Below are 8,695 nucleotides of genomic sequence, written 5' to 3'. Positions count from 1 at the left end.
TTGGCGATGCTCAGCCACTGAACCACACCAGCTGGGCTCTCTTTTTTTTCAACATAAATAATTTTATCTATATTTTCTCTCTCTCTCTGAGTGTGTGTGTGTGTTTTTCATTTAACTTTTTAATTCAACTGGAATTTATTTTAGTATCTAATATGAAGAAGGAATTTTACTTCTTATTTTAAAATATTAACCAATTATTCCTATACCACTTACTGAATAATTTATCTCTCTCCATTTATTTGAAATGTCACTTAATTATAGACTACATTTTTGCATATACTCTGGATTATTTCCAGAGTTTCTATTCTTTTGTGTAATTGTATTTGCCAGCTCTCTTGACAGATATTACATTACTTTTATTTCTTATATTTAACATTTAAAAAATCTCTAGTAACTAGAAGAAAAGCTTCCCTTTTATTATTTCTTAAACTTTTTTTTAAATTAATTAATTTATTTTTGTTACAGATGTTTCTACTTTTCCCCCCCACTGATAGCCCCCTTCCCTTCCCTCCCTGCCCTGTCCTCAGCTTTTTTTGTCCATGTCTATTGTTCATGCATAGATGCATAATAAGTTCTGTGGTTTATCTCTCCCCCTCTACCCCCTCTATTTACAATAGCTAAGATCTGGAAACAGCCCAAGTGTCCATCAGTAGACAAATGGATAAAAAAGCTGTGGTACATATAAACAATGGACTACTATGCAGCTAGCTGTAAGAAAGAAAGATCTCTTATCCTTTGAGATGACATGGAGGGACCTGGAAAGTATCATCCTAAGCGAAACAAACCAAACAGAGAAAGACAAATATCACATGATCTCACTTATCTGTGGAATATAATGAACATAACAGTCTGAGGAACAGGGTAGTCCCAGAGACACAGAAGTGGGGTACAGACTGATATTCTTTAAACTTTTTGATGGCCATTCTATGAAAGAATACTTCAGATAATCATTAGAATTCCTTTTTTTGTAACCTCTGTTTCTTCTGTAACCCCTTCTTCAAATAGTCTTTGGGGATTTATTTGATCTGAAATAAATTTATGTGATGTACTGAGAAGAAGGACATTTTTAAATATTGAATCTACACATTGTAGGAACTGCTCTCCTACCCTTTAGTCTATTTTTAGTGTTGTTGGCTATTAGACTCTTGAATTTATTGAAGTGTAACTATGAATTATCTTTGACTCTTTCCTTATGACACCATTTTTCAACTGTTCTCTTTTGTCTTACCTTCTTCCTCCATTAGGGTTTTATCTCTAAAAAACTCTTGCCAATCTGTCTCCTTTGCCTTTGAGTTTCTCATAGTTAGAATAATTGTCTTTGTCTGTTTCCTTATTAGAAGCCATGGTGACTACCAACTGCTTATTTCAATCAAATAGTCCTTTACCGTGATTTTTAGAATGTCTTTAATTGTCACTTATGATCTTTGTCTCACTCCCGTCTCCCACCCTGAGCCCACATTCTATTCCCACTCACAATCTATCTCAATTCAAAATTTGTATTTCTCTTCTACTACTTACCAGTTTATAATTTCTACTTTTAGCAAAAGAAATACATTCACATTTCTTTACTTTAGCAAGGTAAAATTCACTGCACATCTAACTCACCAGTGATTAGCTATAGAAGATGACACAGAGATACTGTCTTGCAGTATTTATTACTTTCTCTCTTCCATAAAAAGAATATTATCTCTATCTTCCAACCCCTGCTCAAAAAAACAACAACACATCAGACAGGAAGAATGTCTATTTTAATGCTGCTCCAGCCATTTCAGCAGCTTTCTGTGATGATATTTATCTCATTGTAATTGATTGTACAGAGATACCTTATTTTAAAAAGTACAATGTTAAAGTTTAGGTTAGGACTAGGAAAAAAAAAGAAGATAATACAATGTACAGGCATGGATAATATACATAAGATTATGATTGCTTTTATAAATTTGGATTCATTTAAATGTTACTTTAGCCCGGCTGGTGTGGCTCTGTAGATTGAATGTCATCCCATGGACTGAGAGGTCCCAGTTCGATTCCCGGTCAGGGCACATGCCCAGGTTGTAGGCTCTATCTCCAGTAGGGGGTGTGCAGGAGGCAGCCGATAGATGTTTCTCTCTCACATCGATGTTTCTACCTCTCTCTCTCCCTTTCTCTCTCTCTAAAAAATTAATAAAAACACATTTAAAAATAAATATATATATAGTCCTTTAAAAAAGTAAATGTTACTTTATATTTTCTGGAAACTATAAAAATTTAAACTGAGAACTATTGTTTTCAAGAGTGTGAAACCACTGTGTATTTATAAATCAATAATTACAATAAATAAAATGAATTGCTTCAAGGGGGGTATTATGGGGTAGAGGGATTGAGCACACCAAAAAAGAGAGAGAGAAATTGTGGACATGGACAACAGTGTGGTGATTGTGACGAGGAGACGGGCAGAGGTGGAAGGGGGCATAGAGGGGTTGAATGGGGGATGGAAAAAATAAAATAATAAAATAAAATACATGGGAGAATATAAACCTTAGTATAATTTAAAATGTACAGATATTTTTCAGTTAATGCTTTGGTATTATATCTTCTTTATAAAGCTATTCTTGAGTATTTATATTACCAAATACTGACTATAGGTATAGTTTTTTTTTAAATCTCTCTGTAAATGAAGTGTATGAGAGATAATGGATTAAAATCATTGTGCCATTAGAAGACTTTCTAGCCTAAATTCATCCAGTGTGGACATGAACATAGAGAGCACAGTGACAAGAAGAACAGAGAGGAGCCTGCTTCATCAGAGGGAACTTCTATGGGAATCAGAGAAGACGTCTTTTTCAGTTAGTAGATCATGCCCCAAGTCTTGGATGGAAAACAGAAGTTAGACAGTGGAGTGGGAGAGGGAAACATTCCAAAAGTAGCAAGGTGTATATGTACAGAGACCTGAGAAAATGTGGCAAATGTGAGAAATTAATAATATTCAGGACTACTAAAGCAAAGGATGAATATGCACTATGGGAGAGATACAAACTTGCTTGCAATGTTGTTGTCATAGGGACATAATGAAGGAAAATATTCAAATTCTCCTTCTTATATAATGGCAAGGCAACCTTTAAAAAAAAAAGCACTAATTTTCTCTTATGAGAAGATTGTCAACAAATCAGGTTCATAACTGATTTCAGTTTTTCTGAGTTCCTTAGTAAAATATTTTTCTCTTGTTTTCAAAGATCCAAGGTACAGAATTGTCTACTTTTTCTAGTAGATATTTTTCCCCTTCACAGATTGTCCCTGTCTTTCAATGTGCCTTTTGAAATAGTGTTTTCCAATTGAGTTCTCAGGAGTAAGGTCCAGAGCATGAAAAGCATGAACTCTTTTCTTAGAAGCAAGTGAGCTTTCCTTCTTTCCTGATGTACACAGACAGTTTCGGGATGTATCAGTGCTGAGAACCATTTACAATCAAAAGCATTTTTTATCTTTGGCAAGTCTCAGATGCTGGACAGGAGATTAATGTTGCATGTCATTTCCAGCATCAGATAGGAGGAAGGATTTGTAAGTATGATGAATGTTTCAGTCGCACATTTAAGAGAAACTTATACCTTTGGCTACATCTGTGCAGGTGACAGTGATGACTGAGAAAGCACGGGGGCCTCAGGGAGACTGGGAGCACACTGCTTGCCCGTGCTGCGGGTGCTGCAGCGGGGAAGGAGTGGGGAGTCTCCCTGAGTTGCTAAAATTTTGAAACGTTAAAGAGTTACTTTGTATAATGTAGAGTTATTGCCTGGCAGGTGTGTGTGTGTGTGTGTGCCCACGCGCAGAGTCAAGAAGACTAATATTGACATTATGAGGAAGTAGCTCCAACCATTGGAGAATGAGGGACAGGGAGTTAGCCTCCTGTGTCCACGCTGTCGAGGATGTGGTCTGAATAGACTGTAAAAGCGGCACCGCACACCGAACCCCTGGATGGCTCATAACCTCAGGCCTGGGTGGCTAACTCCTACCCCACACTGCAACTTGGAAGGAAAGGTGACAAAGAAGGGAACAGAGAGAAGAGGTGAGCCTTAGAGTTGCCTAATTCTTGTGCTGCAAACAGGTATAGAATGAAGTAGGCACAGGCATCAGGCGTGGGGAATCTTTTTTTCTGCTCAGGGCCATGTGGATATTTATAATATCATTTGCAGCCATACAAAATTATCAACTTAAAAATTAGCCTGCTGTATTTGGTCAGGCTAATTTGGTGAGGCTGTGATGTTAGCTGGTATTGATTTCTTAGGCTTTATGGGCCCCACCTGACCGGACGTTCCCACCCCCGACAGGGGAGGAAACGTACACTTTGTAAAGAGGGCTGTGGCTTTTAACCATTTTCTTTTGATTGTTTCTTTTAATTTTTACTTAAAGCCCATTGAAAATGACAGTTTAATATGTCCCAAAGAAGATAAGAAAAAGAGATTTTGTTTGAATTGAAATTTGAGCCAGAATTTAAAAAGGAGAATGGTGTATTTTGGGGGTCTTGGCAAGGTAAAGGTAAAGGTAAAGGTAAAGGTAAAGGTAAAGGTAAAGGTAAAGGTAAAGGTAAAGGTAAAGGTAAAGGTAAAGGTAAAGGTAAAGGGAACGGGAACGGGAACGGGAATGGACAGCACAGTGAGAAAGCTCTGAGGTAGTGAGGTCTCAGAAGTGAGGAAGAATCACTTGTACAATCATCCTTTCCACCCAGAGATTCTACCCTGGAGCTCTGCTCTGCTCAAAACTAGATGGGATTTGTATTAATACGGGAAGCTATTTCCTTGGAAAAGCCTCTTCAACCTTAAATAAGAGGCAGTTTGGACAAGGTTCATGAAAATGGTGTCAGGAAGAGGAAATCATTTGCCTTAATGACTCAGACAGTATTGGTATTAAGTGTCTTGCCTTCTGTTTGGTGATTTGCATACAGATGGGGCCACGTGGCCTCTGAACTATGTTCCTTTGTGTTTCTTCCCATTTCTACCACTACGAGAAAACAAGTCAGATATGCAGATCAAGTTGTCCTCGAAGAGCCAGTGATTTTAATTAGTTCCGAGGGAGGAGTCAACCAAAATGCAGCATTGGGATTAGAGTTGGAAGGATTTTGTTCTGCCTTACCTATTTTAATCCTAGACTAGCAAAGCTTTTACACACATAGCCATAGGATTTTAGGACTGATAGAGTTTAGAAATCATAGTTCAGGTGAATTAGGACTTCCAGTCTCTGGATTATGAGTCAGTTTTTCCCACTGGATTGTGCTGTCTTTCCTTTCAAAATATAAAACCCAGTGGGTTTCAGTTAAATTTAGGGAACTTATAAAAGTAGATGACCATGGCAAAAGAAACTCATCTCTGCTAATTTAGAAGATTTCAGTTTTTTTATAGATGTTGCGATCAATTCATGTGTTATTACCTGAACGCACAAATTGTTGCCCTGGACATCTCTGAACATTTCATAGTAGACTTGTGGACCCTTGACTCTTTGAAGCCTTTTAGAAATACATCTTGGTATTTCAAACAGACACACATCATACTAACATTAACCTTTCTGGGCCTCCAACTCCTCTCTGTAAAATCTAGTATTAAAAATTGTCCATTTCTCTTTTAAGAGTCCTGAGTCTTTTGTTCCTATCTAGAATACTCTCAGCTTCTGTTCTTAGATTTTTCTTCCTTGAACACTCAGCTTAAATCCCAATTCCTCAAAGTATACTCACCTCCTCAGCTTTGTCTTGGTTACTATTCAATTCCTCTGGCAAGTAATGTCACCATATGGTATTGTTTTTTACAGTGTGGTTATTTAGTGTTATGGAATTTTTAACATTTTGATACCTATTTAAGCTCCACATTGAAAGCTTTTAGAGGGTGGAAACCATGACCTCCCCCACTTAGCATCCAATATAATGCATCTCAGAGTGCACAGCACAAATTGTGTGTTTAGCAAATAATCGTAATTTAGATTTTATATTGCCATAGGATTTTTTTTTTTATAAAAACACTTTTACAAAATCTAGCAAATGGAGGTGTACATTAAAAGATTTGTTTTTAAAGTGTAGCACATTATTTAATTTCTTAACTGAATTTCTTTTATTTTTTAGTTTGAAAGTATATATATAATCTCTATTATATATAATCTCTATATCTTATGTTTTCAATAAAGTCTAGCATTATAAAATATAGTTAGTTATTATTTTTGGTGACAGTTTCTAAACTCAAAATTTGAAAACATCTTGAATCTGTGTTTAAATATGGTAATTTTAATATTAAAATTAAACTCTGCTGATAATAAAAGACCAACTTCGATATAAGTAGGAAATAAAGTAAGTATATTTTTATTAAAAAGACTTTAGAAAACATGTCACTTCAAAAAAGATCAAAGTACCCCTGGCCAGTTTGGCTCAGCGGTTAGGGCATCAGCCTGCGGTCCAGAGAGACCCGGGTTCGGTTCCCGCTAGGGGTGCGTTCCTCAGTTGCAGTTTGTCCCTGGCCCTGGTTGGTCATGTGGGTGGCAGCCACTCAATGCGTCCCTTTTATGTCGATGTTTCTCTCTCTCTCTTCTGCTCTCTCCCTCCCACTCTATCTGAACAAAAAAAATGGAAAAATGTCCTCGGTTGAGGATAAAAAAAAAAATGATCAAAGTATGAGAATGCTTTGTTTTATACCTACCAGATGAAATATAAGTACTGTAGTAATGCAAAGGTAGCTAGTATCTGTTAGGACTCAGAAACTCCTGAAACTTTATGAGGTGATGGGTCCTTAATTTTTATGGGATATATCTCCCAATCTCTGGTTCATATGTTTCATTAAGCATCTAAAGTACTTGTTATTTTTGGCTCATCAGATCCAATCAGTATAATGTCATCAATGTAATGAACCAGTATATTCCTTTTCTATTGCTTCTGTAACAAATAACCACATAGTGTCTTAAAGCAATGCACGTCTATTATCTTACAGTTTTAGTGGACAGAAGTCCTCAGGTTTTAGGAGGGCTATGTTCCTTCTGGAGGTTTTAAGGCAAAATCCACTTCCTTGTTTTTTCCAGCTTCTCTAGGACGTCTGCATTTCTTAGCTGGTTGGTCTCCTCCTCCCTCTTCAAAACCAACAGGATAGCATCTTCAAATTTTTCCCTCTCTAACTCTCCCTCTCTCTCTCTCACTCTGACTTTTCATTCTATCATCACAGCTCCTTTATTCTCTCTGTCTCTGACCCTCCTGCCTCCCTTTTGTGGTTATATTGAGCCCGTCTGATGAGTCCTGGATAATCTCCCACCTCAGTAGCCTTAATCACATCTGCAAATTCTCCTTTGTCATGTGGGTAACATATTCACAAGTTTTGGGAATTAAGATATAGTTATCTTTATGGGACCATTATTCTGCTACCACAACCAGTATGGCATTGCATGGAAAGTCACAATGATCAGGTCCCTGTGGACCATATTACGTCAGTGAGCAGAGGCTATGTAGTTCTGAGGTGCACTAATGGCCTTTCCATGTTAAGCAAACTTTTCCCCCTGCCGCTTAATAGGTATGTATGTGTGTGTGTGTGAATATATATGTGTATATATGTATATGTATATATGTGTATATATGTGTATATATATGTGTGTGTATATATATATACACACACACACATATACACATATATATGTGTATTATATATATACATATATATGTATATATATATATATATAGCATTTGCCAGGTTAATAACTTCCCATCAAGCCAAACAGACTGAATTAAAAAGGATACCCACTTCCAGTGCAGAGATCTGACTCTAATGGAAAGAAGGGCTTGTTGGGCTAATAGGTATCCCCTTCGAGGAGAAGATCCTGAAGATAATGAGCATCCTGACTGTACAAGGTGAGGTTATTACAATATTTTTAAGCAAGGGAAGGCTACTCTCCCTAGACATGGGAGACCAAACATTTTCCACTGGCAAAAGAAACTCAGAGTAACTTGAGTTTTTCAATTTCTTGGTTTCATTCAAGTCCAAACAGATGTCCCTAGCCATCCCTGAACTCCTGCATCATAACTTTCAAGATAGACTTTAAAAGATTAGATTCTGCAAATCACAAAATTAAAATTTGTAGTTGCTAAAATTTGTGGCTAAAAGAAACAAGAGAGTCTTTTGGAGCTGCCATGGAAGCTTTATAGTTATTTGACATAACTTGAAACAGAATTTAAAGACCCAAGGCGAAAATGGCTGAACCCTAAGGAAGTTCCACTCACTTGCTCCAAGCACAGGACTAGACCTGAGGCTAAACTGCAGAACATTCAACTTAAAAAACCACCTGAAAATAGCTGGTTGGAAATGCTGCCAGCAAGGAGCTTGGAGATGAGACAGGAGAAGAAGCAAAGTGGGTGAGCGAACTCACACAGCTGCACAGAGTGGCTAGAAATGAACAAAATAGATGCAGAGACATGGAGGTAGGGAACAAACTGACAAACCTCAGAAGGAAGGGGGTGGGTGACCCGTCCCACAGGTCGAGCAACGAGGACTCTAGAGGAGGAGTGAGGATGAGGAGGGACAAGAGACACGAGAAATGGAGACAAGACAGGAATCTGATCAAGTCTCGTTTATTCTGGGGAGATCCACAGTATATATAGGGCAAGAAGCAGAAAAACAAGAACATTTGTTGCCAAGCTATAAGTTTGTGGTAACCACCCGGAAGCAATTTCAAGTAAATATCATGTAAATATCCCAGGTGGAACAAAAGATAA

This window comes from Molossus molossus, unplaced genomic scaffold (genome assembly GCF_014108415.1).
Source record: "Molossus molossus isolate mMolMol1 unplaced genomic scaffold, mMolMol1.p scaffold_m16_p_1, whole genome shotgun sequence".
Classification (NCBI taxonomy): domain Eukaryota; kingdom Metazoa; phylum Chordata; class Mammalia; order Chiroptera; family Molossidae; genus Molossus; species Molossus molossus.
Note: the sequence above shows the minus strand (reverse complement) of the source record.